The sequence below is a fragment of the Prionailurus viverrinus genome, chromosome B4 (assembly GCF_022837055.1).
Source record: "Prionailurus viverrinus isolate Anna chromosome B4, UM_Priviv_1.0, whole genome shotgun sequence".
NCBI classification, from domain to species: domain Eukaryota; kingdom Metazoa; phylum Chordata; class Mammalia; order Carnivora; family Felidae; genus Prionailurus; species Prionailurus viverrinus.
Window position 1 is genome coordinate 92901650 of NC_062567.1, and position 21148 is coordinate 92922797.

Consider the following 21148-nt stretch of genomic DNA (forward strand, 5'->3'; position numbering starts at 1 on the left):
CTGAACTCTAGTAAAAAAGCCAAAGTTTACTGATAATTTTGGAAATATCCATTTGCATTCAAAATAACCCATAATGAAATGTGCAGTATAATGATATATTAAGCTTACAGCCTTACAGATTCTTTTCCTTTTTTCCCCCACATTTGTAACCAGAATACATTGGTTATTCAATACTAACATAATGGTTTTAATGGTTAATCAACCATGTGTAAGAAAAATATGTAAGAGGAATAATCCCAATTTAAGTTTGGCAAGAATTTCTACCATTTGCTTCACTAATATTTGGTAGTAAGAACAAAGCTCAAGAAATTCTCTGTGGAACGTTCATTTCATTAAAATACACATCAGTTACCATATTGCCACTAACTGTGTTGGAAAGGCAGATCAATTGGAAATGCCTAAAAAATAGGGGATGATACTTGGGGTAAAATAAACATTAGAGTCAGATGGGCCCAGATTTGAGTTCCGCCTCACGTATCTAACAATAGTGTCACCTCAGACAAGTGATGTCCACTCCTCAAGCCTTAGTGTCCTCACCTGTCAAACATGGGTAGGAATTCTACCCATGGGTTTGTTGTGATCATTCCAGACACGCTGTCTGTAAGAAGACTTAGGACAGCATCCAGAACAGAACAAGTTTCCAATCATGGCCAATTTTAAGAGACATATTATGCTGATCTCTACTTGAAAGCCTTGAAAAGTCAGGACGGAGCCCATGTAATTGGCTTTCTGGTAAACTGAGGTTACACAGCAATCCCCCTTCCTCAATCACTGTGAGACCTGGATTCACTTTCTTACTTCACTAAGCAAGCCTAGAGGGATATATTTAGGGATTTTTTTTTTTTTTTGTAACTGAGGACCCAGCAATGACTGTGTCTAGAGTTGAATCCTGTCATCTACTAGCTATATGACCTTGCAAGTTTTTTAACCCTTTAAATGCCTCATTCCTCTGTCTTTAAAATAAGAATACCTAATTGTTAAGCTCTTAGGGTTGTTGTATGGAAATATATATGTATAGAAAAATATATACACACATACATACATATACACAAAGCTTAGCAACAGTAATAACCTTACTGGAGTTTGTAAGTATTAGCCATTATGATTAACATTAACATCTGGGACATTAGAAAAAATACTGAAGCTAAAAGATTGAGAAAGTGTAAGAGAGTTGGCAAAATGGATGGAGAAAGCAAGATTTATTTACTTAAGAATTATAATTGAGTACTATACTGTACCAGGCACTGTTCTATTTTTGGTTACCTTTCTTCTAGGTGAGAGGAGACACACCTAACCTGTACTTTCAAAGTTATTTGTTTGTTTTTTAAATTTTAAATAAATCTCTATTGTAGAGTTATGCTATGGCCATTTGCCTCTTTCTCCTAAAAATCTAAAGGGAGAGAAAAACAATTTAGTCTGCCAGAATTTTCTTCTTAGTTGTGGTCCTATTATAGGTGTGTGCCTTTGGTTAGTTCTGTAGGAGACCTCTCATCTCTCACCTCTCACCTCTCACCTTAGATTCTTCATGAAGGCTGAACCATCGTTGCTATGTCCTTTGTGAAGCCCAGAAAGGAATCCTTGCACATGGAAGCTGCACTCAAATGTACTTTATATGAAGGATCTACCATCCTACTTAAGGCTAGAGGTAGCTATGGGCCAAGAAGAAACTTAGTTTTTAAAAACCCAAACCCTGAGTTGCTATGACAGACTCATAATGCTGGGAGTATGAACACCAGCCTATGTTAACTAACAGCAGGAGAGTAAGTCTTTAAAGAAACCGTCAATTTGGTTATCGTTTTCTTTCTTTCTTTCTTTCTTTCTTTCTTTCTTTCTTTCTTTCTCTTTCTTTCTTCCTTTTTTTTTCTTTCTTTCTTTCTTTCTTCCTTTCTTCCTCTCTTTCAGGGCTGAGGAGAGGTAGAGGTGAGGAGACTTATAATATGTTTAACTCAAATTAGTATTCAAGACTTAAAATATCTCTTTTTGCTAGAGATGAATAAAAAGTGAAATCTGAAAATGAATGTTCCAGGATCAAGATGGGTACTGATTTCCTAACAATAAAAGCCACTGGACTTGGACTTCTTTGGATGTAGGCTCTGGGGACTGCAAGAGTCACCCTCTAAGGTTCTGCGAATAAAGGACCCCTTCATCCTTATCTGTCCTGTGGTAGCAGCAGGAGCACAGGGTCCCGCCCTCGTAGTTTATAGCTGCTCGCTTTCTGGTGACCTGTACGGCCACTTGCCAGAGCACTGCTCCTTCCTTTCCCACATAAAGGACTCTTCCCAACATCACCTTCTCCCCCAGGCTGGAGGAAATTTCCTAGATTTTGGTTTAAACACATCAAAATATAAAAGAGCTAGTTATACCCTTCCATCAGAAAAACGATTCTTATTTTCTCACACTTACATAGTGAGGTAAACCAATTATATGTTTTCCACAGAATAAGGAAGATCTGCCTTATTCTTTCCTGCAAATAACAATCAAACTATCTGTGTTTGGGGTGGGGGGAGAAAAAAGTCATCTCTGGAGATCTCTGGCTAAGCATTTGCTCACGACAACTAAAAGGTACCTCCAGCTGACCTGGAAGAATTCAATTTTGGGAAATTCTAACCATCTACTAGCTACCACGGGCTCAGAATACATTTTACCATACTTGTTTTCAAAAACAGAAAAGACCAGTTTGTGGTTTATCATTTCTCCTCGGAAAGGTTGCATTAAATCAAAAGGGTAACTTGACATCCATGACATCCTAACATTGAAAAAATATGCTATAGAACCTTTCCTTTAAAGTCCCAACAGAAACCAGATTTTGACTATCCATTTACGTGCAAGGGACTCCATTCTGGAAAATAAGGGAGGGGTAGTATGGGTATTTTAAACAAGTGAGTAGATCGAGTTGGTTTTACTATGGTAAGTAGTCAAACCCCAGTAGGGGAAGGACTAGAGAGCAAGGTCAGCAAGTTAGAGGCTGTTTCTCTGGGAAAGAAAAAGTTGGAGCAAATCCAAGAGACACTTCAGCAACTACACCTACAGCACACAGTCGTCATTCTAATATAGGTCTCATGGTTGAGGGAAAAGGGCAGGCAGATAAAGAAAATTACACTGATCCTACGATGTAGGGGAAGAAAGCTGTACCCTCCTTTCCTTCTTGGTTCTTCGTCTGGTCTAATAATTAAATTGACACAATACGGATTAACAGGAGAAAAATAACTTCAGCATTGTATGCACTGAAGCCCCAAAGATAGATGACTCAGAGAAGTGGCCAAGCAGGCAGCTTTTACATCTGTTAGACAAAGAAACAATTATTTCTGAAGATTTGACAAAACAAAGGAATATGGGCGTGGGGTAGCAAATTAAGGAAGAAGTGACAAAGTGTGTGTATACAGCCTTCTCAGCCTCGAATTCCTTATCTCTGGTGATAAGGATGCCTTCTACCGTCTTTGTATAGGAACGCTACCCTCACATGGGAGCCTTACTTCCTACTTCAGGGGAATATGGAGGTCAGAGTGTCTTTCCTGCACTGGCTGTTTCCTAAATAACTTTAATTCAAAATAATCAATATGCCAAAGTGGTATATTTTGGGGTGGTGTATTTTGCTCCCCTCAATATTCTCCAAAAATAAGAAAAAGTAGCTGTTGGCTCTAAATATTGCTGCATGCATCCAAGATACAATAGGATCAGGGAGGTCAGAGCTGCTAACTGCATGGAAAGAGGCCAGGAAAGGCCTTGCCACAGAGTGCCTAAGCCCATCATTGAAGGAATAGGAATTCATTAGGCAGACAAGAAAGACTTTTCTGACAGGAGGCCATAAGAAACTATGTTCTGTTTTAGGAACCTAAGTCAGAAGATGGGATGTGGCAGATCATAAAAGAATTTCATGTTAGTTCTGTTTGGTTAGCAGTTCTCTTCAGTCAGGAGAAACAGAATTTTGCCAGCTTATGCCAAAGAAAATAGGGAAAAGGAGAAGACAATTAATTAAAAGAATGTGGATAACATACAGAAGCAAAGGAAACATTAAATAAGCATGTCTTTGAAAGAATCCAAGACAGCCGAAGGGATCCAGGTAATGGTTGCGAAGGACAATCTTCCTAGAGTGCCTTAATCTATAATACATGTCAGCAACAGCTTGAAACAAACCACTTCCAACTACTTTCAATCTTTCCTTCTCTTTATTGAAAATTTCCAGGAGAAAATTGGCCTATCTTGGCCGGGAGAGCAGAGAGCTTCTTGAACAGCAGTCCTACAAAGCCTACAGGCACTGGAATCTGACTGGATCTGCAAACTAATAGTTGTATGTCTCCCAGGAGAACTGAGGGTGGATATTCCACAGGCAAAAAGAGACCCATGAGAGGCCTGCGTGCTCTGTCAAGGAGTTTGGACTTTATCCTATAGGCAGAGGGAAGCCACTGGGGGATGTAAGGATGGAGGTGACCCATGCTTATGTTCTCTTTGGGAACACAAGGCACTGTGGAACTGTAACAAATAAGATCATAAAATGAGTGTCATGTGGTTTTGTGTGTAGGTTACCATATATAAATACAAATCCTCATGACATTTATTGGCAGACACTATCTCAGGATGTTAGAAAGAGGAGTAGGGGCGCCTGGGTGGCGCAGTCGGTTGAGCGTCCGACTTCAGCCAGGTCACGGTCTCACGGTCTGTGAGTTTGAGCCCCACGTCGGGCTCTGGGCTGATGGCTCAGAGCCTGGAGCCTGTTTCGGATTCTGTGTCTCCCTCTCTCTCTGCCCCTCCCCCGTTCATGCTCTGTCTCTCTCTGTCCCAAAAATAAATAAACGTTAAAAAAAAAAAAAAAAATTAAAAAAAAAAAAAAAAAAGAAAGAGGAGTAAATTTAGAAATCATTGAATGAATCCAATTTCATTCTACAGGTAACTATACAGAGACTCAGCATCTGTGCCTTTCCTTGGGTCACAAGTCTACTTATCAGCATTCAGGATTTGGGACTAATTTTCTTCAATCATCAATGCCATACCATCAAGCTGTTATGGAAAAAAAAAACATTTAAAAATATCATTCTTCATGAAAGTATTGTGCTCTAATACAGATTCTGTGGTGCGTTTCATTATGTCTTTATAATATATAATATAGGGCATTTCCCTCACCATTATTAGAATACTTAAGGCATAATGGTGCCTTCCACTATCTTTCACTGTTTTATTTATTTAGCCAGGAGCTAGTAAGTATCAGGCACTGTACTGACTGAAGGCACAGAGACAGTAGTAATGACATTGCTAATATTCTCAGTGCTCTTCATATAGTAATTCATTTAATCATCATAAAAACTGGTAGGCTGGAATGGGGAGTGATTATTTATGGGTTCAGGATTTCTTTTTGGGACGATAAAGATGTTCTAAAACTAAATTGTGGGCATGGTTTCACCAACTGTAAATATGCTAGAAAACACTGACTTGTACATTAAATGGGTGAATTTTATGATATATGAATTATATTTCAATAAGGCTGTTAAAAAACAGTAAAATCCAAGACATAGATCATGCAGATAGTAATTTGAGGCACACAGAGGTTATATCATTTATCGAAGGCCACAAAGCTACTAAGTGACAGAGCTGGGATTTCCCATACAGGTAGTCAAAGAGGCAGAGTCCGTACACTAAATACTATACAGTCCTTGACCTGGAAGAACTTACAATCTGGGGCATCTTTAGAAACATGAGGCATAAACATCTTGCCCTTGTATCTAAATTATGCAGATCCATTAAACACACTCAGAAAAAAAGGAGAAGTACACAAAGGAAAGCCAATAGCTGACAGAATGCCAAATATCTGTCGATGCATCGTGTCTAAAGCCTGATTCTGCTCCTGATGATGCTGATGGAATCAGGAAAAAGTATGAAAAAATAAGCTACATTGGAAAAGAGGATGAAGAGGGAGGTTTCTCACTGTCCATTAACATAACAAGCTAAAGCTTCCCTGTGTGTGTGTGTGTGTGTGTGTGTGTGTGTGTGTGTGTGCCTGTGCATGCGTAGGCATTTGACCACTCGGGTGTGTGTGTGTGTGTGTCTGCCGGAAAATTCCCCTCCCAAAAGGCATGCCGGTTCTCCATCATATACTCGGAACCTGGTGGGGCACCTGGGAGATAAATGGATGATGATGAATGAATGACTCTCAGCTAGTTAAAGAATAGCTTAAACTGATCTCCAACTTCCTGGACTTTAGAGTGGCTCGAATCTAGACCATAAGTAAGGGAAAAGATCTGCACTGGAGGCGGGCAGGCATTAAATGACTATTAGTCACTTGGTGAGTGCGTGGTTTAATGAGGTCACAGCTCCAAGCCTTTATAGGTCTGGTTCTCACAGAAAATCCTTTTGAAGAACACAAACTATCATTGTGTTGAAAATGTATTTAACCGGTTATGAAAAGGACCGGGTAAGAGAAAATGGGTGGTTGAGCTCAAAATCTATTCTACTGCAAAAACAAAAAAAAAACAGCAAAACTCAGTACATTCCTAGCAACAGTGATCTAAGAGCAAAGCATTTTCCTCAGTGTACACTCAATCTATTAATACAACCAAGATGCAGCAAGCAGGAATAGAAGATACCTAAACCAGAGTGCAGTGCCCACATTTCAGTTCCACAAATGGGCAGACGTTGCTCAAAATTTTTCTCAAGAGCATTAATGCTCAAGGACTCTGCTAACTGCTGGATAAATAAGTCATGACCTCTTGTGCTGAAGGAATTCACAGAACAGGTGTTTCTACCTCCTCCAAATTTTTAGAATTTCTGTGTTATCACTTAGTTGAATATTCTTCACATTGGGTAACAAATTATGAATGTGACATTCCCCAGACCCCAAACAGGATTCTTCTCATCTTATGAAAAACCAAAAGAGCTATGTGAAAACTACTAAGGTCGATTTTCTTACTCGAGTTCAAACAAACAAAAAAATACTAGTTATCATTTAAATGACAGAGCAAATAAATTTTAAATAAGGTAAAATATACCAAATAATTCATATTTAGTAGCTTTTTAACATTTAAAGAAAAACGATGTACTTTCTTCTTGGATCTAATTCCTTCATCTGCCACAAACTTTATTTATTTACTTTTTTAAGTTTATTTATTTTGAGAGACAGCGTGCAGAGGAGGGGCAGAGAGAGAGAAGGAGAAAGAGAATCCCAGGCAAGTTCCATGCTGTCAGCGTAAAGCCTGATGCGGGGCTGGAACACAGGAACCGTGAGATCAGGACCTGAGTCGAAACCAAGAGTCGGACGCTCAACCGACTGAGCCACCCAGACGCCCCATCTGCCACAAACTTTAGACATTCTTCTGTTGGCTTACTTATTGTATGTACCACAGGCTGGGGAACCAAGTGGTTAAGAGCTAGAATGTTCATACAGTGTATTATCCAAATCACAGCACTTCTGCGAGTGAATAAAATCACAATAATTACATTGGGGCAACAGAAGTAACCTGGGACCATCCCAGGCAAACTGAGACATATTGTCACCCTATTAAAAGCTTCTGCTCTGATGTCAGAATTTGATGCTGGGCAGGGAGAAACAATTGAAAGCTTCTGAATAGTGTTGTTAAATGACCATAACTTCAGGAAGTTTAGTACAGAAGTGAGTTTTGGCCGGAACAGACCGGAAAGAGACTGAAGGTAGGAAAGCCCATGAAAATGTTCTTAGGGTGCTAGGAAAGAAACAATAAGAGGCCCAGTGAGGATGGTGTCCATGAAAAGAGAAAACCTATAGGAGACGTCGGCAGTTAAAGAAGTCAGATAGGTTATACTACTTGTGCAAGTAGTTAAAAAATATTACACACATCTCGAAGGACTTGACAGGTCAACGACAGGCATACCAGAGCACCTGATAGTAGGAAAAACCAAGGGAGCTCTGATTCTAGGGAAAAGTTGTTTGCTCCCTATCTGTTCTCATACTTCCTGTTCATGTCAGTGCCAGGCTCACAGGTGTGTGCTTCATGCCAAGGAGAAGGGGAGCCCTCCACAGACCGCTTGCTACCATGGAAAGCATAGGTAAGCCAAGAGCTTCTTTCACTGGTAGGGTAATAAAATGCCACCAACAATTGCTCCAGACACCACTTGGTGGCACCAGTACCCTGAAATGATTGAAATGTAACCTGCTTTTCTAGATCTTAAACGGGGAAATTTTGCACTCATAAAAAAAAGTCTTCGGCCAACCCTCAAGTTCAATTTTTTTCATGATTATCTGACTTCTTCCAGAACTTTCACATCCTCCTTTATCTCAATCAATGGAAATTCTGAAAACTAGAAGATGAGAATGTTTTATTTTAATGATTTCTTGTTATTTCAAAAATTCCTTTGTAGGCATATACACATATAATTTGCATAAATGTGACCACACCAGATGTTTCTCATGTTAGGCTTTTCCTTTCTTGTTTATTTGCCTCATGCACCACCCCTATAATTCCTCCTTACCCCCTTCCAGACAACCCATTTAACAACCTAGTATGTATCCATTCATGTTTGTTTCCATTACCATATGACATTATACAAATACATGTACAGACAAGAGAGATATAGACAGAGACAAATGTATACCTATAAAAGTGTTTTAGATCAATGATTTAGAAAACGGGCTCTTATAATTTACTCTTTTATACATCTTGCTTTTCTCCCTCCACAGTATCTGATGGTAATCCTTATAAGCAACTAGTATTGTTCCAATTCACTTTTTTGGGAGGTTGCATATATTCCATGGTATAGACATACATTAATTTATTCAACAACAGTCTGTTATTAAAGGGTACTCACTTGATTTCAAATTTGTTGTTGTTGTTTTGCCACAATACATAATGCTGCTGTGGAAATCTTGAGTTTATATCCTATATAGTAGTGTTCCTGTCTCTATAAGTTAGATTCGCAAGAGAGGAAGGATGCATTGAAGGGTAAGTATATACTTTCAATTTTAAGAAATGTTGCTAGATTTACATTCAAAAAGGCTCTTTAAAATCCCCATTTCCACCAGCAACATATGAAAGTGCCCTTTTCCTCACATCTCCACTAGTGATGTGCAATGTTGCTTTTTTCTTTTGCCAGCCTGATGAATATAAAGTGAGATAACATCATTATTTAACTTTTTGTTTTCCCAGCTAGTTGTGATTTTGAGCATCCTTCCAGGTGTTTTAGACATTCTGATTTGATTCTTCACAGCTCTTGCCCAAAGCAAGGATATTTTACAGGGGGTTTTGCTTAGTAAATAAGCTATAAAAATATTGGTAAAATATTATAGAAAATAGAAAAATAGGTTTTATCATGGTCGCCATTATCTATATTTGATATCTAACCCCAAAAGCACTTGGGTGCTCGCTTCAGCAGAATCTACACAATGAAATTAGAACAATACAGAGAAGATTAGCATGGCCTCTGTGCAAGGATTACATGCATATTCGTAAAGCATTCCCTACTTTAAAAATACATTCATACATACATGCATACATACATAAAAGCACTGGGATGCCAGAAAATAATCTTGTGAGTACTCTTCAATTCTGGAATGTCTACTCTAAGGGCAGATGTTGGCTATTCTTCTCTTCATAAGGAATTGTTTCACTCTGAGTGCTCTGCTTCTGATTGGATATTCTACTGCTGTATATGTTTAAGTAGGAGTTGGTATTAAATAGAACCAGTCCCATTTATTTGAGTGTCATTCAAAATACTTGCTTTAAAAAAAAAAAGAACAAAAATCAGTAGGAAAAGAAATTGTATTTTTAAGCTTCTAAGAAGATTTTATAAACAATGTAGCCCAGAGAACAAAAAACCTCATAAAATGACTTGACAGTGTCCTTTTAAGTGAACATATGTGAGTTTATGCATCCATATGTGTTCACATATGTCCTACATATGCACAGCCAGTTGCTAACCAACCAGATTGTTCAATGTGTATGTTTACTGTAAAACAAGCCGAAAGTGTTTGGTCTCTTTGTTAGAGAAACAGCTCATAATTTCAAGTATACAAACGTCAGTTGTTTCTCCTTTCTTTTTTTTCCAAGCCAAATGAGCTGTTGATGCCCAATTTGGCAGGATCCTAACTGAGGCTGATTCTTGGCCAGCTGCAGAAACCCAGCCCTGAAGGTTCGGGAAATTTTTACAAGAATAAGGAGCTTTTCCTAATGGCTCCTTAAACCATACGAAGTTTCCTTAGAGCCTCAGCCAGTTTCTTCCCACTCAGTATCCCAAAGGATAATCATTAACGTTCTTTGGATACTAATGGATGGACTTAGGGTGTGAAATGAGGGTATCAAGGTCCCCCTTACTTTGGTCAAATACTCTTTCAAAACCCATTGTTAACAGAAAACATCCTGGGGATGTAGAGATTATTTCTGTGACAACAACTTTATCTATGACTCCTCAGTATCTCATATTTTATTTCAGCCTTTATGACAGTGCTCTGCAGCTTACAATGGTGAATGAAATTTGACCCAATTTCCGGTTGAAGATGGAGACTTTGAACCAATTAGACTACTACTTCTACAATCACAGCATTAAACCCAATTATCACTATTACTATCCTCTAATACTCACATGAATATTCTCTGAATAGCAGAAAGAAAAAGCATGTAAGGAAGCAGGCTATAGAGAAAAGAGTTTATGCTCTGGAGTGGGAGAGTTTGTCTAATCCTGGCTATCATTCCCTGGCTCTGTGGCCTTGGTAACTTCACGCTTCCAACTTCAGTTTCCCCATAAGCTACATGGGAATAGTAATGCCAATTTTCTAAGCTTCTGATGAAGATGAAATGAGATAACCTATATAAAGAATAATGCACAGTAATGGGGACACATTAAATGCTCAATAAATGTGAATTCCCTTCCTCTCCATCTCTACTTTCCTCACTCTAGTCCCAGCAAAAAAGGGAGAGATGTGAGAACCAGGAGTATTTCTTGGTCAAGGAGATAATCCCAAAGTCCCCAATCCTAATGATGGGGGGAGGGGGAAGGGCAGGTAGAAGAGAGGCTCAATCCAACAGAAAAAAAAATGTGTTTAATATTGTCTTTTGATATCATTGAGACTAGACTGATAAATATGTGTGTGTGTTCATTAATGCATACTTACTTATTTAACATCTACTGTGTGCCTAGAATAGTGCTTGACATAAGTGTCCATAAATACTTCTTAAATAAATAAATGAAGACCAAGCCCTTAAAGCACCATCATAATTTCTTTATAGATGCTCAGTTTCCTAGAATTATTTTTATAAGTGATGACTCTCTGCTTTCTAAAGTGAATGTCATAGTAAGGAAGAGGTATAAGTATCTTCCGTCAGCCCCCAAAACAACTAGTCAGCCCCCAAAACAACTAGAAGTATTTAGTCAGCCCCCAAAACAACTAGAAGTATCCAATCCATCTTCCAGTCGGCCAACACAGGCTCCTTCTACATCTAACCACCTCTCATTCCTTCTTTCCCTTCCTCCATTCAACCTTCCTAAAGCTGTCCAGTATTTCACCACAACTGAAAAATAGAATTCCTATTGCTGCAGGTGTCCGTGTGTTTGGGGCAAAATGAGCCACTGTTGACAATTGTAAAGAAAGAAAGAACAGCTGTTTGCATCTGGATCGCGGGTAAAAAAGAGAGAACAGCTGGTGGCAGCTGTGGCAGACAAGAAAGTGAGCAAGTGAGCAGCTGCTGGTAATTCAGAATCTACTAGACTGCCCAGAATAATTGAAATCCAGAAGAAACATGCAAGACTCGACTTAACTGCTCCACTGTATCCTGCTCTTCATTAGATCCTACTTGTCTTTCATTAGAGACATTCCCATGATAGCCACATGAGGACTCCCAGTAGGAATATCAGCCCCCCCTCCCCATCAATAACCCTTTAGAGAATCAAGCCAAGAAAGGTAAGATGGTACAGACATTACTTCCAGTAAGCCCATGCTCATTTTTACAAGAAGGAAGCAGTCTGTGGTTGACAAGGGAAGGAATGTTACCAGTAATGGACCTATCACAAGAATGGGCAAAAATAATTCTTTCTACATTACAAGATATTGTGGTCATTTTGATGATGATCCCACACTTCAGAATTCAGCAGGTTAACATAAAAATGTGATAAGTGTAATATAAGCCTAGAAAAATACATTTTGAAACCTTGTCAGTGGTTTCAGTGTTCCTATTTTCATGTGCGTGCAATCTTGTGAATGTGTGTACATGGAAATATTCCCCTCTATTTTCTTTTTTCTTTTTAATAAAAAGAGGAGAAAGACATTTTTGTATCATGCATCTGGTGACAAAATGTTTGGTTTGTTTTTGTGCCTCCCACTGGTTCTTCTAGTCATCTGGAATTCTATGCTAAACTGAGTGGCTCAAAAGTATGTCACTATTTTTTGTCTTGCTCAACACAGAAGTAAAGCATCTCATCACTCCAATTTGTAGAATTTCAACTCTTTAGTTTCTAAGGTAAAGTTCAAGAGAAGAAAAAAGAAAGTACTACAATGTTATATATTGAGTTATATACAACTATCTGCCCGCCAAAAAAAAAGAGTAATTAGATATGTCATATGTCAAGCTATCTGCATTTGCAGAAATGATGATTTTGCAGATAGTGATAGGGAAAATGCTTGTGATGTAACATTCATGGAGAAGAGTCTGCTAAGATTATTCACACATGAAAAGTTAATGCAAAATATATACCATGATTAAAACTAAGGTAAAAAGACAGGCATAGGACAATGATATAAAAGGAACTTGTTAAAATAGAAGAAGCCAAGGGTCACTTGGATGGCTCAGTTGGTTAGGCATCAGGCTCTTAATTTTGGCTCAGATCATGATCTCATTGTTGGTGGGATTGATCCCCACATCAGGGGTTCTCTCTCTCTCACTCTCTCTCTTTGCCCCTTGCTTGCTCACACATATTTGTGCTCTCTTCCTCTCTCAAAATAAATAAATAAACATGAAAAGAAAAAAGAAAAAAAAAAGAAGCTGAAAGGTGATATCAGAGGAGGAATTTTAAATCTTATTTCTTTTCTCCTTTTGGTTGATAAATTATATTAATATAAAAGATCTAAATAATAATTAAACTATTACAAAAATTACTAATAAAATCACTAAACTATAACTTCTATTAAGGACTGGGTCCTTCCCTGTTTTTGATCACCTTTATCTCCAATGCCTACTGCAGTGCCTAATTACCAATAAATATTTGTTGAATGAAGTCAATGAAATAAGTGAATCATGTGCATTTGTAAATGACACTTGTAAAAGAGAATGAAACACTTCCCCCAATGGCATATGTGTGACTGAGAAAAGAAGGCCTGCTCTAGTCTAAAGTTCAATTAGAAACATCCCTTAAGATGTGCACTCACAGCATTTTGAAATCAGCTCTCTCCTGGTGAGATATGTGGCCCAGCCAGACCTCGTGAGCCCCCAAATTCTGAATTCTAACCAATCCAAATATGCTCCCAACTCTAAGATATGATTCTGTGACTTAGATTAGGAGAAAAGGGAGAGGGAGTAGTTGCCAAAGGTCTGATGTCACAAGCACCTGGCCCTTAATTTACCAACCAGAATGGCCCAGGACAAAGTTCCTAGATGTGTTGTGCTCCGGGTGAGTAGCTTTCTTCAAAGCAAGTGTGATTAACATTTCTATCCACAGCTCCTCTCTCTAAAGTCCAGGCTTTGTTCCCTGGTTTGGCATTGAAAGAAGTGCTTGAGTTTTAAGTAAGGTAGTGAGAGTATAAGATGCCATTCAGTCTTGATTTTACTGTTCCATATTCCTGCAACATTAAACTCCACAGATTAAGGACTTTTCACCAGGTCAAAGCTGCCTTTGAATCGGCCTCCTCCCTGGGGGGAGGGACTACTAACCTCCTCCCTGGGGAAATTGTGATATACTCATCATTCCAATACGAACATCTTTATACGAAGTCTGTTTTCCAGATATTTTGAACCTTCCCCAAGCCCTGCTTATATAAAGTGTCAATGTTCCGTGTTGATGTAAAGTACTCCTGCTCTCTGAGCATAGAGTAACTCAAGACCCTGACAAACTTGTATGTCATCCAAAATATGTTTGCAGACTTTTCCCTCTTGCCTATAAAATAGCATGAAAGGAAATGTCTTGCTCCATAAATATAACTGTCAAGTGTTTAAATGACTTGCACTTCATCATCATCATCACCAAAATCATAAACTGCCCTTTTTTGTCCAGGGCTGGGATTGTAGTATACTCGGCATATTCAACAGATATTTGAGTAACACGCTGAGAAGATGTAGCCACTAAGTTTTTTATGAACCTTCCCTAAAGAGACCATAACATCTAGTTATTTCCAGATACAATTTCTGTATTAGAAGTGTGATGGTTAATTTTATGTATCAACTTGACTGGGCCATGATATATCCAGATATTTGGTCAAATATTATCTGCTGTTTCTGTGAGAGTGTTTTTGGATGAGATTAACATTTAAATTGGTAGACTGAGGAAGGCAGATTGCTCTCCATAGTGGGAGTGGGCCTCATCCAATCAGTTGAAGGCCTGAACGGAACAAAAGATCTGATTCTCCACCAAGTAAAAAAAGGATTCTTCCTGCCTGAAGGCCTTCATACTGGTACCTTGGTTTTCTCCTGCCTTTGAACTTGAGCTGAAATATTGCCCTTCCTGAATCTTGAGTCAATCAGCCTTCAGACTGGAACTACACCATCCATTGGCTCTCCTGGTCTCCAGCTTCATCAGCTCATCCTGCAGATCTTGAAACCTACCAGCCTCCACAATCACATGAGCCAATTCCTTATAATAAATCTTTTCATATACACATCCTATTGGTTCTGCTTCTCTCAAGAACCCTGAATAAAACAACACATAATATTTAACATTTTATTCAACACATAGGATTCTATTCACTAATAGAGGACTCTGGGAAGATGGCAGAGTAAGAAGCACCAGGGATCTGTCTCTCCACCTAGATAGCAATTGCACTGGCAGAATCTCTCTGATGTAACTACTTTGGAACTCTGGAGTCTGTCAAAGGCTTGTAATTTCCAGGGGAAGACTTGGATGGTAAATTGAAGTTAATTTCAGTCAATTTCAGTTCTTAGCAGAGTAGTAGCTAACCATCCTCCACCCTCTGTCCTGTGACAGGCTGCTCTGCCAGCGATCCTGGAGCAGTCTGCACTCAGTTTCCTGGAGTTAGGCTAGGCAAAAAGGACACTGTCTTCTCATTATCGGAACTCTGTGTTCTGCTCATTGATTGCTGCTTCTGATCAGAGAGGTGCAAAGAGGCGGCCAGCCATTATTGTTGAACCTCCCCGCCCATGGTTGCAAGCCCCTCCCCTGCCAGCTGAAGTGAATTCTAAGGGATTTAATGAACCAGGCTTCACTTTTCACTTCTTCCCCTTTCAGAAGCCAGACATTGAAGACTAGGCCATTCAAAAACAATTCCATATTTGGAGAAAATTAGAAAGTGACTGTGCATGCCCAGGGAAAAGCTCAGAAACAAACTACGAAAGACCTTAGGCTTACACATCAGGCTCTTCTTCAGCACAGAGACATCCTACAACAATCAAAAGCAAACAAACAAAAGACAAAGACAGTAACAAAAACCAGTCAACACTCGTGAAGAGTGAAGATCTAATTTCCAGGGTTACCATGTTATTATGTCCAGGGTGCAACAAAAAAGCACAAAGCGTACAACAAAATAGGAAAGTATGGCTCATTTAAAGGAAAAAGTAAATCAATAAATCAATGGAAACTCTCCCTGTAAAGACTTACTAGCAGATCTCGTAGACAAAGACTTTAAAGCACCTATCTTAAAAATGTTCAAGGAACTAAAGTAAGATGTGGAGACAGTCAAGAAAATAATATGTGAACAAAAATGGAAATATCAATTGATAGGAAGTCTAAAAAGATCCCCTCCCCCCAAAAAAAAAAATTCTGGAACTCAAAAGTACAATAACTGAAGTGAAAAAAAAAATCACTATAGGGATTCAACGGCAATTTGAACAGGCAGAAGTAAGTATCAGAGAACCTGAAGATAGGACAATGGAAATTATCAGGTATGAGGAACAGAAAGAAAAAAAAGATTGAAGGAAAGCAAACAGAGCTTGTGGGGCCTGTGGAACACTATAAAGCTAATCCAGTAGAACTAGATGTGCAAAGACAATGTAGCATCGTTTTTTTCTTATCCTTATTAATTCAGTCTCTTCCAGATTAAATAATTGCTGTCTGGTAAATGCTCAATACTTCAAGCTTTCTCTTTCTCTCTTGGTCCTACAGCATATGCCATTGTGGAGTACACAGCCACTGATGTGACTTCATGGTGGCAGGGAGTAGAGGATGGGACATCTTGAATCCCATTCACCATCTGAATTCTTGTTAGTTCCTACTGTGGAATTGCTACCTAGTTCTTGAACTGATATCTGCTAAGGTGAAACTGAAACAGACTGTCTGCAGGGCATTGCACTGGCATTTGCTGCTGAAGTCAAGAACAGTAGCCATTTATCTCTGGTCTTGAACTTTTTCAGGTCCCCCCATTATGCTCTTTGTCTAGTCCCACAGGCTTCCACGCAATCTGGTCTCATTCCCTTACTTCTCTGACTTCTTTTCTGTCATTCTTCCCTTTGCCTACCCTTCCCCAACTACATAGACCTCTCTTTTCCTTGAACATACCTGGCATGTTCCTGTCTTAGGATCTTTATGCTGCTAGCCCCTCTGTCTGGTATCATGGTTTGCTTCTTCACTGTGTTTGAGACTTTGCTCTGATGTCACCTTCCATATAATATATTCCTTGATCATCTTATTTAAAACTGAACATCACTCCTGAGCTCCCACATTCCCTTGTTTATTTATTTCCATGGCAATTGTCACTATTCAATATCATATCATTTACTTATTTGTTTGGTTTATTGTCTATCTCCCTCCTTAAGAATATAGGCTCACTCTAGACATTAGGGCTGGCAAATAGTGCACAGAGCTCAGAGCTGATGTGGTACCTCCTCCATGACCATGAGATTCAATGAAGCACATCAAGCCCCCAGGAAAGCATGAACAATGAAAGGTGCAATAAACAATAAGATTCTGAGTGAGATGGAGCCAGTAACAGGCTTCCCCCTTGCATTCATGTTCTTCACTTTTCAGGTTTCCATATTTTCATCATCTCAGTCTTTACTGGCTTTCATTTTAAAACTCCAAAGCTACCAATAAATGACAAAAATGTCTTAATTTTTCTCAAAAAATTATTGAGGGCCTACTTAAATTTTTGCATTAGTGAAGATAAACACTGTAACTAAAACATTTCAACTCTTCGCTGGGACTATCAGCCCAATATGTTATATACAGCTGGGAATTGAGGGGGTTGAAGGACCCAGGCATTTCCCAACTTATGGCTCCATTCTCCCTATCAACAACCAGGAGGGAGAGAAAACAAAGGGTGAAATAGATAGCAGTTTCCTGACCACCTTGACCATACACATTACTTCTGCTCACATACCATTGGTCAGAACTAGATCATGGTATGGGGTCCCTGGGTGGCTCAGTCAATTAGGCATCCGACTTCTGCATGGGTCATGATCTTACAGCTTGTGGGTTCGAGCCCCATATTGGGCTCTGTGCTGACAGCTTGGAATCTGGAGCCTGATTCAGATTCTGTCTCTCTCTCTCTTTCTGCCCCTCCCCTGCTTGCACTGTTTCTCTCTCTCAAATATAAATAAACATTAAAATAAATCTTTTTTAAAGAAACTAGATCATGGTATAACTGGATGCAAGGAGTCATGGAATTAGTCTCTGCTTGAGCAACTCTTTCCCTGTGCTGATTCCATGCCATGAAAGGAAAAGCACAGATCTTGTTGGACATTTAGCTCTTTTAATCATTCATGTCTTACGGTGTGTGAGCATTCTCATGTACATTCTTTCATTAATTCTGTCAACATCTTCATCAGATATTAATATCATTCCCATTATACAGAGGAGGAGACACACCTAGAGATAGGTGCCCCAAGATTTGCATTTTTAATACAGGCTTTCTTGAGATATAATTTACATACTACACAATTCACCAACTTAAAAATACACTTCAGTGATTTTTAGTATATTAATTCACAGAGTTGTGCAACCATCACCATGGTCAATTTTAGAACACTTTTATCATCTCCAAAAGAAATGCGTGCTCAGTAGTATTTCCTTCTCATTTCCTCCTTAGTCCCTTCCAACCCTAAGCAACCACTAACCCACTTCCTGTATTTATAGATTTGCCTTTTCTGGACATTTAATATAAATGGAATCACACTGGGTGGCTCAGTTGCTTAAGCCTCTAACCCTTGGTTTCAGCTCAGGTCATGATCTCACAGTTCATGAATTTGAACACTGCATCAGGCTCTGGGCTGACAGGGTGGAGCCTGTTTGGGATTCTATCTTCCTCTCTCTCTCTCTCTCTTCCCCTCCCCAACTCTTTCTCTCTCTCTCTCAAATATAAATTAATTAAAAATAAATAAACTACTAAATGGAATCATACAACATGTGGTCTTTGTGACTGGCTTCTTTCACTTAGCATAATGTTTTCAAGGTTTATCCAGGTTGTAGCATGTATCAGTATTTTATTTCTTTTTATTGACCAACAATATTCCATTTTATGGATATGCCACAAATTTGTTTAACCATTGATTAAGTGATAGACACTTGGATTGTTTCCATTTTTGCTTATCATGAATCAAGCTGCTATAACCACTTGTGAACAAGTTTTTATGTGAACATGTTTTTATTTTTCTTGAGTATATACCTGGAAATGAAATAGCTGGTCATATGGTAACCTGTGTGTTACCTTTTTTGAGGAACTGTCAGGCTGTTTTCCAAAGTGGTTGTGCCATTTTACAATCTTCATAGCAGGGCGGAGTGCTCTATTTTCTCCACAGCCTTCCCAACACTTATTATTCATCTTTTTTATTATAGTGGGATTTGCATTTTGAAAGATGACTATTTCTGTCAACTTCAAACTTAGGATTGTGGCTCAGTTCCTCTGGTAAGAAGGTAGGTAAGGACAGAGAGCCATAAAAAGAATTTTAAAGGATTTCTCTTCTGTGCTCTTTCTCCCAGGTACTTAATCTGCCATCTGGATGCCCAGAAACCAGAGGTTATATTGTGGGATTCCATGAATGCTTGCCCTTCTTGGGTTTACCCCATGTTCCAGAATTTTCCTAATCACTCCTTTCTTGACGCTCACTATAAATAACTGGGTGCAGGAAGTTTTGAGCCCTTTGTTTTAACCCATCTATTCAGATCCAGTTGACTCTCTGATCTGAGAATCTTTTGACTCCTGTATTTAGGAGTAGAAACCTTTATATCAAAATTATGTTTACATGAATGAATACTCACTCATTTAGAAAGTACTTTTTAGAGCTAATTTGTATTAAGCTTCTTTAATTTCTCTTTTTAAGTGTTTATCTCTTTATTTTCAGAGAGCACATGTGTGCTTGCAGGTGAGTGGGGAGGGGCAGAGAGAGAGAGAGAGATAGAGAATCCCAAGCAGGCTCCACGCTGTCAGGGCAGAGCCAGACATGGAGCTGGATTGCAGTAACCATGAGATCATGACGTGAGCTGTTATCAAGAGTCAGACACTCAACCGACTGAGCCACTCTGGCGCCCCAAGCTACTTCAATTCCTCGATAAAATTTTTATTCCAAGGCATTAAGGCATTTTTAAATTTTTTCCCTTTTGATTTTTTAATTTACTGAAATTCCTTTCATTGGAATCAATTATTTTCCACATAAGGTTTAAATGAAAATGTTATTCAATGTGGGGTTTTTTTCCTTGCCGTTCATATCAAATTTTTCCTGAATATAGTTTCTGCAATTGCATGTGCTCTTTTATGGTCACTATTTGTACCAAGTCCAATTGTCTCAGGTCAAATTATTCACACCCAAACTTAGTCAAAAAATTGGATTCTTGCATCAATTTTTATGCAATAATAAGTTTCAACATGTGCCAGTTTAGCTGTTGGCAGTTTTATTTCATGTTGATTACTTTTGCCAAGTCTAATTTTTCCCTGTTCAATATTTGCATGTTTCAATGCAAGCATCAAGACATGATTTGTCATCAGATTTTCATCTCTGACAAATTTTAACATGTGCAGGTTCAACCATTGACTTCTCTTTTGTGCTGATCATTCCCACCAGCAATATATAGTATAAATTGGATAAAGGACTGATAGTTTGGATTTTTTTCTGTTTTAGCTAATACACAAGAAAACTGTAAGTTCCCTCAGCTATGCCAAAGTTTATTCTGCCTTCTGGAATTTCTCTATATTGATGATCTAATTCTTTAACATATTTCCAATCAACATATTTAACATATTTCCACCAGCCACCCATGCTGATGGCCCAGCAAAGAGCAAATGGTGGGATCAGAACATCCTTGGGGCCAAATGTCTCTGCATCACGATATTCTAGGGGCTAAAACAATCCAGTGTCACAAAATTAATCTTTCCAATATGCTCTATACCTGATTCATCATTGGAGTCAGCTGGGGAAGTTTTTTAAAATATATATCTTCCTAACCTATCTCTTCCCATCCCTGTCTGTCCTAGGCCAGCAAATTTTCACTTCACAGGTCTGGGATAGGTTCCCAGCATCTGCAATTTTTTAAAAAAATTTTTTTTCAACGTTTATTTATTTTTGGGACAGAGAGAGACAGAGCATGAACGGGGCAGGGGCAGAAAGAGAGGGAGACACAGAATCGGAAACAGGCTCCAGGCTCTGAGCCATCAGCCCAGAGCCTGACGCGGGGCTCGAACTCACGGACCGCGAGATCGTGACCTGGCTGAAGTCGGACGCTTAACCGACTGCACCACCCAGGCGCCCCCCAGCATCTGCAACTTTTAAAAAAGTTCCTTTAATGACTGGGTGGCTCAGTCAGTTAAGCATCTGACTCTTGATTTCAGCTCAAGTCATGATCTCACATTCATGAGATGGAGCTCCATGGTTGGGCTTGGTGCTGACACTGTGGAGCCTGCTTGGGATTCTCTCTTGTTCTTTCTCTGTCCCTACCCTGCTCTCTCACTCACTCTCTCTCTCTCTCAAAATAAATAAGTAAACTTATTTAAAAAGATAAAAAATAAAAAGTTCCTTTAGTGATTCTTATGTCTATCCATAAAGGTTTGGGTGTCTTCTGGGCTAACCATACCCAGAAAAGAGCTGTCTATATGGGTCATGCATAT

At 39.0% G+C, this 21148-nt stretch overlaps 1 protein-coding gene and 1 non-coding gene across 2 annotated transcripts in view; one reads left to right on the top strand and one right to left on the bottom strand.

Annotated features, from left to right (window-relative positions):
* The window catches only part of TSPAN8 (tetraspanin 8), a 121266-nt gene that overhangs the window by 62262 nt on the left and 37856 nt on the right, over positions 1–21148 (bottom strand). The gene's annotated exons all lie outside the window — the stretch shown is intronic.
* Positions 9323–9426, top strand: LOC125171391 (U6 spliceosomal RNA). The gene has a single exon (XR_007154308.1). It is a non-coding gene; the product is annotated as a U6 spliceosomal RNA (small nuclear RNA).